Here is a 13,959-nt window from a genome sequence, read left to right as displayed (position 1 = left end):
TTTAGGACATTATAAAACTACTTCATCATGTCATTAGGCTGAACTAGCTGCGGTTGCACTTCTGGCAGGAGGTGGGTGACTCTGCTTGTGCCAAAAAAGGACCTCCCTATCAGGCAATCATAGTTTATCATAGTTTTTGTTGTAATAAGCTAATTTTATTTTATACCCATTTTATAATTTGTATACTTACGATCATCCGGAGGTATTGTTTTGGTGTCCTCCTAGATCATGTGATTAGTGAGCGTTACCGGCTATCACGTGATCTGGGAAGGGAAGTTACCTAGTGTCACATGACATGATGGTTTATTTTAAATAGCATGTATTTACCACTGAGTAGTAGACCATGAATAAGGCATGACCGCCGAAACGCGTAGGTCTGTGTATTGGACTCTTTGGATAGGTGTTCTCAGTTTTATATTGTGTATTCAATAAAAGAGAATCTTTACTACGAATGTCTTGCGAGTCTTCGTGTTCCAGCCTTCACACTGATCCGCGAGCACCTGCACAGTATCAGAGATGGAGCAACTGGAAGGGGTGAGCTGAATCGACACCTTGTGTGGTTTTTTTTTGCTCCTTTTTCACAAGCTAATTTATTGTCTCTTTCTTCAGGAGGAAAACAGTCCCCCATGTTAGGCCTCTTTAACACGAATGTATGAAAATGGCCATATGCTACCTGTAAAGTAGCGCCATCTTGGCCAGCATGGTCAAGGAGCTAGTTCATGGCAACATGGCAACCTCCCATTGTGATGATTGTGTATGATTGTAGCTGATGGTGTCATCATCACTGTCATTGTCATGCTCCTCAACAGTGTCTCTATCAATGGGGCACATTTACTTACCCGGTCCATTCGCGATCCAGCGGCGGGTTCTCCGACGCTGATTCGGGTTCTGCCGGGATTCACTAAAGTCCGTGCGCCGATATTCACCAGGTGTCGCTGCTCCGCTGAGGTCCGCCGGAGTTCACTTGCTTTTTTCTGGTGTATGTGAGTGCTTGATCTTGCGACACAAATGGCTTTTTAAATTCTGCGTTTTTTTCCGAATCCTTCGGGTTGTCTGGCGGCCACGCCCCCCGATTTCTGTCGCGCGATTGCACCAAAAAATTTTCACATGCGCCACAATCCCGTGAAATACAGCGCAAAATGGAAATATTCGGGAAAAAACCGACGGATTCGCGGCTGCGGACCCTTAGTAAATATACCCCACTGTGTCAGCTGTCTGCAGGACTTACCACTTAAACAAGAGCATTCTCATTCATTGACAGAAAACGAGTATCTATAACATGAAGATGAACTGAAACACAACATATTTCTAAATGTTTCCATTCAAGACGATATTTGCATAGTTAAGGAATTCCTCTCTATGGCCAAAATTAGCTCCATCCGTAAGGAATCAATAGCCAAGGTCCTGTGATGGCTGCTAGCCAGAAATTGAGAAAGTGCGATAGTTGGCCTCTTACAGAAATACATATCACTCGCTATTTGCCCTTAGATGTGAAAAATTGATATGTAAGACAATATCTTGGAACACTGGAGTTTAAGTCATATGGAAACTTGACTTAATTACTTATTTCAGTTTTTCAAAAAGTTATGTAAAATGTTATTTTTATTTCTGACAAAAACAATATCAGTTTCTAACTTCTAGAATAAGACTTGATTATAAAGGAAGAGTTTGGTGGAAACTGGAGAGATGTTTTGCCTTGACTTACTCTACTATAATACATGTAATTTGAATAGGTCATATTTAACTTTCTTAGGTTTTTAGAGTCCGAGATGTAGGTACCGGTTTGTTTCCTTTTTTTCTGAGCATTGCGTGGTCTAAATTTGCTGGACCATCCACTCTTGGGCAGATTGTTAACTGTCTTGAATGTTTTCCACTCTTCCATTTTTCATGTAGATTGATGGACCTTAAAAGGTCTTCAAAAATGTTCATTGTTGACATTCTCCTTAATCCCTTAAAGGAAACCTACCACTTGTAGTGGCAGGTTTCCGATGGCAATACCGAGCACCAGCTCAGGCTGAGCTGGTGCCGGAGCTTATTTTTGTTAGTGTTTTAAACCGCGGTATCGCGGTTTAAAACACTTTTTAAACTTTATAGCCGGCGCAGGCAGGTACGCTCTCGGCGCTTACCGTGCGCGCGGCTACATAGGTAGTGAAGGAGAGCCGCGCGCATGGTAAGCGCCGAGCGCATACCTCCCTGCGCCGGCTATAAAGTTTAAAAAGTGTTTTAAACCGTGATACAGCGGTTTAAAACACTAACAAAAATAAGCGCCGGCACCAGCTCACCCTGAGCTGGTGCTCGGTATTGCCATCGGAAACCTGCCACTTCAAGTGGTAGGTTTCCTTTAAGGACCAAGCTCATGTTCACCTTGAGAACCAAGTCCAATTTCTCCAAAATGTCACTATATGAGGTAATAACTTAAGAACAATTTACTTAACCAAGTGATTTTGAGATTTTTTTATATAACATGTTGTTCTTCACGTTAGTAGGAAATTTTGGTCGACACATTTTGCATTTAAATGTAAAGAAATTGGTGAAATTTTGGAAAACCTTGCCGTTTTCATAATTCTAAATGTTTTTCTAAGACAGATAGTGCTACCATCCAGATGAGTAACTAACTTAAATTAACCAATTTTTTATTGGTGTATTGGTGTAGTTTTTTATGTTAGTTTATTTTTCAAGGAAGATAGGAGGCTTACAAAGCGTAAAGCACTTATACAATTTTTAAGGAAATTTCAGAATAATTTTTGACAGTAATTTATTTTAATAGAGGTTTGGAAAGTCCCATTGAATATCAACCCCTTCCCAACCTTCCCAAAGCATCCATGTTTAAAACCGAACCCCTGACACTATTCAAAACAGCTTTCGGTAAGCTTGTAAAACCTTTAAGCATCTCACATGATTTAAAGTGAAAGGGAAGTTCTATTTGGAATGTTTCAAATTTGACAATAAAAGACTTATTTAGCCCCCAAATTTACATATTACGCCGCATGAAAGGAGAAAACAAATCTCAAAATGTGTTGTTTAATTTCTCTTGAGTACTGTAACATTTAAAGGGAACCTACCACCACGAATCTACCTATAAAGGTAGATCGGGTGGTAGGTGGATGTAAGGGACGTGAGGATAGCTCTTTTTAGAGCTAATCCTCACGTCCCCGCTAACTTTAGGTACACTTTATTCCCCTAATATGTAGATTTCGTTATGCGGCTACTGGGGCGTGGAGTAGCCGGCACAAGGCTCATCATGACGAACGAGGGCGCGCAGCTACGAGGAGCTGCGCGCCGCACGCAACCGGGTAGGAGGAGTAATGTGGCTACTGGGGCGTGGAGTAGCCGCGCTGTGTAGCCTCGTGCCGGCTACTCCACGCCCCAGTAGCCGCATAACGAAATTTACATATTAGGGGAATTAAGTCTACATAAAGTTAGCAGGGACGTGAGGATTAGCTCTAAAAAGAGCTATCCTCATGTCCCTTACATCCACCTACCACCCGATCTACCTTTATAGGTAGATTCGTGGTGGTAGGTTCTCTTTAAAAAATTTTTGTCAATATTAACATATAAGGGCTTACTTTTTTGGGATGAGATGAACTTTACTGGTATACCATTGTGGGGTGGTAATACCTCATTACTGAAAATGTATTAACCCTTTCTTTGGGATGATGCAAAAAAAATTTTTTGCCTTTTATTGCATAGCACAGAAAACATGTTACTATCATTCTACAGATCAGTATAATCACCACAAATCACCACTCCAGACACTCGCTGTTCCAAAATACCTCCCACTATCCCCTTGCTTTTCTCTCTTCCCTCTCATTTAAAACCACTCCACCTGCTGTACACAGTTCCACGGCAAGGAAAGGATGTGGGTCTAATCCCGGGAGCACACTTTGATTCCTTGACGGAACACGAAAATAGTGTTACTCAACCGGACCCTTGTGCATTGGTTGTTGTCCAGGAAGTGTGCTCCCGGTTTCAGCTGCAGACGTCGTTGGATACCTTTCTACAGAGTCAAAGTTTGTATTCAAGTTTTTGAAAAAGAACTGAAGGAAAAAAAACTTGTTGAGAATTGCATTCAGTTTTGCTGTGGTTTTAGGAGCAATTTAATGACCTTGCCCTTTTTGATTTAGGCATTTCCATTTCTTTCCTCCCCATCTCATCTTTAAAAGCTAAACCTTTTTTTCTTTAGTATTTTATTTATATAGGTCGTCTTTCTAAATTTCCTAAATTTTTTCCTAATCCATAATCTATATAAAGAGAAAAAAATATAAAGGATTAATGCAATAGAGACTGATCATAGAACAGGTTTTCATTGATTATATATTTATTTATTTAGATTTATTAAGATCTATACTTAAAATGAATAATTTAACACTTTAAGGACACTGCCTAAAATTGCCTTTAGGACACAACACTTTTTTTTTTTCCTCTGCTCAAATTCCAAAAGACATAACTTTTTTTTTTTATACGACTGGGGCTTGTTTTTTGTGGTAAGATTTGTATTTTTTAACTCGCTAATTTTTATGGTAAAAATAACATAATGATTCAAATTTATTGACTCTTTCCTTGTTTTCTAATTAAAAATTTTATGCAGTTTGCTGAAGAGTATAATAATCATGATAAAACTTTTCTGTAGGTTAGTACAATTAAGATGACACCAACATTCACAAGTTGTCATATGTTTTACTTCTTTACCAAATAAAACACTTTTTTTAAGGAAACTGCATTTGCCGATTTGTTGCCATAACATTTTTATTCCTCAAGCAAATGCGTACTATTAGGGCTCGTTTAATGCTTAAAAAGGTAACGGTTAGATTGGTGCTATTATAGGGTGCATCTGACTTTTTGATCTTTTTCTATAACATATTTTTGGGAGTTAGGAAGCACTAAAATTGCAAGTTGTTAATTTTTCATTTTAATTTTTTTTGTACCACTCACAATGCAGGTATAATAATGTAATATCTGCTTGGCTAAGGTTGCTACGGAGGAGACAATACCAATTTTGTGTGTGTGTGTGTGTGGGGGGGGGGGTAATTTATGGCACGAAATATGATGTATATATCAAAATGGGTTGATTTTTGTGTTTTTTTACATTTTTTATTCAACTTTTTTTTTACTGTCCCAATAGGGGACTTACACTGGGGATACCTTGGTCCATCATACAATACATTGCAGTACTTCTGTCAATCTGTCAATGTTTGCCACCATACATGGCAGACATGGAGGTCTTCATCTGACCACCGGCTGCCTTGATTGAGGGTCCTATAAAATCCAATAAGCAGAAAGAAGACCGCAGCACTGCACAGATGAGGTGAAAAGCATTGGATAGTTTTTATTCACCACAATACAATGTTTTGTCTACATTGTAGTCATTGTCACTTTATAATAAGTTATGGTAGTTGAAATGTTGTGTAGTGGTGATAAAACTCCCCAATGATCTCACCTCATCTGTGCGGTGCTGTGGTCTTCTTTCTGCTCCCTCATTCCCCTTAACCATTTATTTGCTTTGTATATTTTCAATACATGGAAAATACATATTACACCAAAGTAAAAAATTTAAATCACATTGGGGCACATTTACTAAGGGGCGTGCTTCAGTTTTCTGTCGGAAATGCATGGTATGTCTTACAGGTATGTAAGAAGTGTCCAAGACACATATGTGTAGCACAATAACCTTTTGTATCGCGGCTACACTACTCCTTACGCGACTCAAATTTCTGCACTGAAAGGGGCGTTCCGGTGCTCAGTCGGACCGTACTCCACATTTCACATGCAAAGTCCTACAGGAGTGTGTCGTATGCCTCATGTTAACGGTGCACCAAAAAAATATTGGCACACACAGAATAATGAAGAACGGGCACCAGAAATCTCAAATGTGGCGCCCCCTGCACACTACACAGACAAACTGCACCTAGTACAGACTGCACTGTTTTTAGTAAATGTGCTCCAATAAATTATTTTGGTAAAAACATAAAGGGATAATCCCATTGGAGCAAATATTTTTGTTTGTTTAATGAAAAGTTATACAGTTTTCCAATATACTTTCTGTATCAATTCCTCGTGGTTTTCTAGATCTCGGCTGGCTGTCCTGCTATAGGAAGCTTCTGTGTTTACTTCCAATGGACAGAAATCTGACCCTGGTCACACAGGTGCACGGCTCGTTATATCACACAGCTCTGATTACGCTCTATAATACTAACGAGCCGTGCACCTGTGTGACCATGGTCAGATATTTATCTACTGGTAGTAAACACAGAAGCTTTGTATAGAAGGACAGCAAGTAGAGATCTAGAAAACCATGAGGAATTGATGCATAATCTGTATTAGAAAATTGTATAACTTATCATGATACAAACAATAACATTAATTTGCTGAAATAGGAATAGCCCTTCAACATCAAACAAAACACCATCTACTTCTGGAAAGAAGTTGATCAAGTCATAAATTGGGATTTATTTTTTAACATCCTTGATAAAAATGAATGTAAATTGATCAATATTTTTTTTAATTTTATATTATTAAAAAGAAAACACGGTAAACATTTTGGGGCATATTTATCAGGACATGAAATAATCGCAAATGTTTGCAGAAATCTGATTATTTGCTCCAATCTGCCACCTTCACGCCAGTAGATACTGTAGATAAGAATTTGGTGGGTTGCACTGAATGGTATAAAGAACTGGAAGATTCTATGAACAGATACACAGGCCCACACATTCCAAGGGGACTGATGGAGGGTCCTTGTATAAATCTCACTGTTTATTACAATATCAGTTACGTTTTTCACTTCACCAAAATTCTTGTGTAAGATTAGGTATTTGACATCATTGAACGATGGATTACGATTTGGTACACTCGGCAACATTTAACGTTTTATTGTTACAACACTTTTCTTTATGTTAATGGTTTATTATTATTATTATTATTATTTTTTCCATAGCAATTCCTGGAAACTTCTCTTTGGCACTTTTGGGTGACTTTTCTAAATTTGAACTGGAAATCTTATATCGTACTTTTTTGGCAAATTTTTGTTTCTCATATGGTATTTTATTACATTTTAAAATTGTGGATGTCCTAATGTTTGCTTAGAATTACCATCATCAGAAAGAAGCATGTAAATAAAGCCTCAATCATTAAAGGACAAGAGGATCTTTTGTTTAAGAAAAAAAAATTAGTTCATGGATCGATCACCTAGACCCCAAGGTCACCTAGACCCCAAGTTCATGGATTGATCACCTAGACCCCAAGTTCATGGATCGATCACCTAGACCCCAAGGTCACCTAGACCCCAAGTTCATGGATCGATCACCTAGACCCCAAGGTCACCTAGACCCCAAGTTCATGATAGATAGATAGATATTCACAACAGATTAGAAGCTTTTCACTATACAATAAATAGACATTATAAACAACAATGTGAGCTTAGGCAGTAAATCCCCAATTACAGTAGATCACAGATAAGTGATTATCTAAACTGATGTTGGTTCAGAGACCTGATGCCCCCCCACCATAGGACCTCCGTCGCAGATTCCTTAGATGCTGTAACATGACATAAATCCTGTAACATATTTAGTCCTGTGTCCGATGTGTCAACAACTGTCATAAATCTCTATTCCCAGACTCTCTTGTCTCGTAGGGATTTGAAATGGCCTTTTAATATAACACAACATTTATATGTTTTGTGTTATGTTGGGGAAGGGGGGGGGGGTTACATGCAAGTCATTTTCTTAAGCCGTAGTTAAAGGTTTTGAAACAGGTTTATTTTTCATATTTTCCACAGGATCTGTAAACCTTTTGATTCATGGAGGTTCCAGTCTATCAGAACTAGAATGTGTCCTTCTGCATTCTCTATGAGAATGGTGGTATCATCTGAGGGCTGTGCTTGGCTATTTTTGTCAGTCTTATACATTTTGAATAGAGCGGTAAACTGCATGCTGGTACTGTTGCCCCAATCGGTAAGAGAATCCGCCCCTTTTACCGTGACCAATTCCAATCCAATGCTGTGGATTGGGTAAACTATTAAACATGAGACACCCCTTAGAATGTGTAAAAAAACCTTTTGGGGGTGGAGAATGAGTAACTATTGCAACACTTCCCACTTTGCAGGGAAACGGAAATCATTGATTGATATGTTGTTTTATTAAATTTTTTTTAAACTTTACATTTTTATTAAATATTTAAAAGGATTGGCCACTTTACCTCATGTTTTGTGTAATGTGTTTGTAAGTGTGTGTGTGTGTGTGGGGGGGGGGGGGTGTCAGGAAATTAGGTAATTTTCCAATATACATCTATTAAAAGTTCCTCACTGCTTTCTTGATATGTAAAATGAAGCCTCCTGTTTATTATATCATTAGCCAGAGATTCCTGTCCATAAAATGGCTGCAGATGGAGGGTCATGTGTCCATGAACAAACGCCCTACCAGGACCTTGATCTTATATTGATTAATACTATCATAAGGTCCTGGCAGGGCGATTGTTCATGGACAGATACAGATCACATGATCTTCACTTTACATATCAATGAAGCGGAGCAGAACTATTAAAAAATGTATATTGGTAAATTACCTAATATCCTGCCCCCCCCCCACACTTACACACACATTACAAAAACATAATGTAAAATGCCCAACCCCTTTAAGATTGAGTAGCTGGTCATTAGACTCCCGCACCAAAGTTTAGCCCAAATCCTATGTGTAGCCTAGATACACCTTTTTACTCCATCATTGTTTCTTTTTAAACTAAACTATACCTTTATTGAATTTCCAATAATTTTTAACAAAAAATAATACAGAAAATGAAACACAAGTGGTGGTGTTGGACATTTTGTTCATCACAAATCCCACCCAAAGTGGAGGATATGAGTGCATAATAAAAACCATACAACACTGATAAAAGTGTCCTAGAGAAGTCCACATTCTACAAGGAGACCATCACATAAATAAAAAACAAGAAAGTCAATGAGGGATTAATCCAGCCATCATTTACATAATCTGGTCAAATCTATGCAAAGACAGAACACAACAGACAAAAAAAAAAACAGAAAAAAAAACAAGAAAGAAGGGGTAGTAAATGTGGGAGGGGGTAAGGGGAATAGTTCTGTCCCCTCATCTTTGATTCTCAAGAAGCTGAACAGCTCAAGAAGAAGCAAAAGAATTTGTTCAGCCTTCTGGGCTCAATGTTTCTCTAAAAATTAAGGAGGACTATGTTCCCTTACAGAACTTCTTTCCACCAAGTCAATCATACGTACCTCACACCGGTTTTCTTTATCCCCACTCCTCCCAAGTAGTCTATGGTAGATCTTGCTAAGCTGCCAAAAGAAAACTTAGAGAATTTTCCCATACTTGAGTATACAGTATATTACACAGAGTCAGAGGTGTCACCCAACAATCTCTGTACTTGTGGCTGTACTTGTAGATAGTGGTCAGTCACATTCTAGGCTGTAGTTGGGCTCTCTAGGTCACGTAACAGGCTGAGGGCCATAGTCCTTCCACTGACTAAACACTTTCTTCTTGTTCACTCGTCTTTTCTTACTCTCCACTCTGGTCTCTGCTCACTCCCCTTTTCCTCATACATGGACATGGATGCTCCTTTAGATGCTTCATAATATACAGTGAACAGGTGGGTTTCTGGTACAGTCGCTTAATCATATTCCCTTACGGCCTCCTGCTGTGCTGTCGTTGGGAAACCTCTATGCATCCTCCCAACATCAGCAAGCATTACATTTAGTTATGTCTTAGGGGTGTATATTTACTGACTCTTTGCCACCCCAGGTGATGAAATACTTAGCTCCAGCTCAAGTTTGACATACTTAACACAAGACTACATTTTCCAAGGATTTATGTGTTGTTACAACACCTAAATAGTCTACTTCAAAAATAGTTTTGGCGTCAGATATCTGAACTAGTCATTTATTGACTCCTCAAGCTAGTTTTGTTTTTACCCAATATATGCTATTTAACCTTAGGATAAACTGGATCCCAGTCTAGTAAAATATCCTTCCCATGGCAAAAATGTAATAAAACATGTTCAAGAAGTCACCCAAAAATGGCACCATAAAATTTTGGTCAATCTTTAAAAAATCAGCTGTAATCCAGAGACCTAGATGACTTTCCGGAGAGCAAGAATATCACAGGTTATGGGTAAAAACATTTGTTTAGTTCTTAAAGGATGATGGACTTGCGTCTTTTTCCAGTTATATATATATGATACTATGAAAAAGATGTAGACTAAAAAAAAATACAACTATATATACTTTTGGTATCTATGAAATAATACTAACTAAATAAATCTTACAGTTATTGCCATAAAAATGTATTTCTACAACTACAACAAAATTGTGAAAACATTTTTTCCATCCCACCCCCCCCTCAAATATTTTCTTTTTCAATTTATTCATACAGTATATTAATCACTAACAAATACAACTTGTCCTGCAAAAAACAAGTCCTCCCATAGTTATTTTTAACTCCATATCTACAGTGCATCAAAGTAAGTCTTTAATTTATGTTTGCACTGTACTTCTGTATATTAAATGAGTATGTATAATCTGTCATTGAATAACAGTGGACCACCACTAATAATGGGCCAGTAAAAACTCTCGCCATACAATTTTACTTTTTTTAAACTATGCATTAATATATGAAAGTTCAATACAGAGATTTCTCAAATGAAGAATTCATATCCTGGTCCCACCACTGAGATAGATGTAAGCTATTTACTGTAAAAGAACAATAAGACTATGGAACTCTACAGTCTATGAGGAAATCACTTAAGTTGGTTGAGTGGGAATGGGAGCGGGTTAATGGGAAATAATATCTCAGATTCTAGTTAATAGAATTGTGGAAATTTAGGTATTTTTTCCGATTGTCAGGAATGAATTTTGGCCACAGGAGGGAATAAGGTTGGACCCCGTGAAGGTTCGCGATTCCTCTGGATTATCCTTGCAGGGTATGATGTTAGTTGGATGTATGGATTTTTATAGTCTTCTAAATTAGGTTATTAATAATTAAAGCACATCAAATAGTTATGAGAAAAAAGAGTCCGAGAATCAGTAAATTTTGGAATTTACTTAAATAAATACCAACTCCAAACATCAGCGTTGACCTTTTTCATTTTACATTTATACTATAGACTTCCAAAATTCCAATGACCTAATGTAAAGATGTAATGGAAAACTTTGGAAACACTGAGGATCCAGATAATTCATTGTAATGCCTCCAGAAAAGCTTCATTCAGGACTATTGTGCTCCAGAAGTTTCTATGCTCGGGTTAGAGGTTGTGGAACAGCGTGACCAAGGTCTGCTGATACCAAAGGTAGAGGCCATGGTGTTGCCATGGAGAGCTTTCGATGTCTCATTGTAGCCGTACATAATCAGCTTTAAGCTCTTTAATCATAGCGGACATTCCAGCCACCTGTTGTGTTAGTCCAGTGAGTGTCACATACTGTACTGTATATGACATGACTGCAGCAGGGAGAGCTTTGGTAGCTGCAAAAAGCCTTGCCTTGCAGAAGTTTTCTTATATATTTTATAGACATCGAAAGCCCCCCCCCCTTACACATTTCAGTGTTACTGCAACATTTGCATACAACAGTTTGCAATGTTAAATAGTATCAAACATTAGCAATGTCCTAATTAATATTGTAAATGGGAAGGTGCCTCGGGTTGGAGACTTTTCAAGTAAAAATGAATGCAATCAAAAACAGTGAAACAAACAACCAATACAAAGATCCATGTGATCGGTAAAGCAAAGTAAAAAAAAGTCACTGGTGTAATGAGATTTGGTGATTCTGCCAGCTGGGGGGGTAGGGAAGCAAGAATGAGGAGAACATGAAGGTCATATGGAAACAGACAAAGTACCATTGGACAACCATGGGTCCCAGAGGGCAGGGAATCTCTTGACTGAGTTTTGTAATGGTTTGGAACATCTTAAGTTGATTGAAGAAGATTAAAGGAGACAAAGTTGCCATTGATCCATAACATGCTAAGTGGAAGACCCAAAACTCGTAGGTAAAAAACGATCCTTTATTTCATAGTTTTATAACATTTTACAGGAAAAAATTCTGAACCAAAAAATTCAAGCCTGTATACATTTGAAAACAGGATGAAATTACCTACACGTTTTGGACAAAAAAAACATCTAGACCACAAGTCTGGAAAAAGGACAAAGACGTTTTTGTCTGAAAAAGGTAAGATGGTGGAGGAGTGACAGCTGTATACTTAGGTAGTAGAATGCAGAAGACCGTAACTTTGAGGAGACTAGATTTTGGATTTGGACACATTTACTTTGTAGTTGAATGATTCCTCAAATTCAATTAGGATGTGGGTCAACACAGGAAGTGAGGAATGAGGTTTGAGCAGGCCACAATCATATCCCCTTCAAATAAACCAGTATGCTGTTCAACACATTTTACACATTTTACTTTGAGCCCCTGCATACCTGGGCCAGACCCACATCACTCAAGGGTATCAGTCTGGAGGGCAAAAATAAGTGGGAACTGTCTAGTCCCACAGGTAATTGTGAATAAGATGGCAAGGGAAGCCACCAATCTTAGTGTTCATGACCAATCCTCCTATAAGACTTACAACAAAAAGAATGGTGAGAAATTTTTTTATCATAAAATACCCAAAATGTTATCCCACATGCCATAACCTTGCACCCTATTTTTACATTAATACACAAGTATATCACCTACACTGCACATTTTTCACCCTAATTGGTGTACTCGGTGGTCTTTATCTCTATCTATCACTATAAGCACCTGTCATCCTGATCCTAGTCCCTCACATCTTGTCCGTGTTGTGTCAACAGCTGTCATTTCTTACTTGAGCCAAATGAGTAATCTCTCCCTCTCTCATCTGGAGCTTTCCCTTCATCTTTTAAGCATGCTCTTGTCACTCCAATCTCAGAAAACCCACTCAGGACCCCTCGTCTCCTGCTAAATATTGCCCTGTTTCTAGCCCCCTCTTTGAGAATTCATGCTAGTTACCTCTACGACCTCTACATCTGGTTTCTGTGCTGTTAAGTTCATTGAAACCAGTAACCAAAGTAATGATCTCTCCTCAGCCAAGGTCAATGTTCAATTCTAATTTAGGGTAGGATACTGTTCTATTCTGGTTTACCACCCAAATCCATCCAAACACCTTGAGTGTGTCTTCTGATGCCTTTCCAATTTCTCACTCGGATGGGGGCTCCTCATGGTCTCCTCATGGTGGAGTATTAGTGATCCTTCTGTTTTTTTTTCTCTACTTAATCAGCCAGTTTGGGATTTAGTACCCTCTTTATATTTATGACTTAACATAAAACTAACAACATACATACCACCGGGAAGCTTCTGCTGTTGTCGCAGGAAAATCCTGTCATTTGGTTTTTCTACTTTTTTGACATCTCTATTTCTCACCTCATATTTTTTTCTAAAACTGACCACCCTTGACTTCTTCTATGATCTATCCACGGCCTTTACCTATGAAACATTTACCTGGTATCTCTAGTCCACAACACCACTTCCCTATATATAACTAAGGCCGTATTTACATGACCATATGGGCGATGCATGTAGAGCCGCAAGCTTGCGGCCGTACATATGTCCCCCATGGATGGCAATGGCCCATGTTGCATGTGCTCCGTACACGGGGAAAAGATAGAACATGTCCTATCCTTTCCCCATGTGCATGGCCCGTATGTAGTGCATTTCTGCGGAGAGGGGTGGAGACCCCAGTCTTGATAAATTCCTCCCAATGTCTTAGTGTTTTTATTTCTGATCTATCCCTTCTTCACATTCAGTCCATTGCCAAAACCTACCTAATGCTTTCCGATAAAAACGGTTTCTTCAAGCTTTCTCAGCCTCAACTCAGACAAGTTCCTCTTCTACTACCCCTATGTGTAATATATACCAAAATGTCTATATAAGCTGGAAAATATGCTGATTCTGAAAATAATTTTTATCTTACTGCTAACTTGAATTTT

This window comes from Engystomops pustulosus, chromosome 6 (assembly GCF_040894005.1).
Source record: "Engystomops pustulosus chromosome 6, aEngPut4.maternal, whole genome shotgun sequence".
NCBI lineage: Eukaryota > Metazoa > Chordata > Amphibia > Anura > Leptodactylidae > Engystomops > Engystomops pustulosus.
This window is presented reverse-complemented; position numbering follows the sequence as displayed.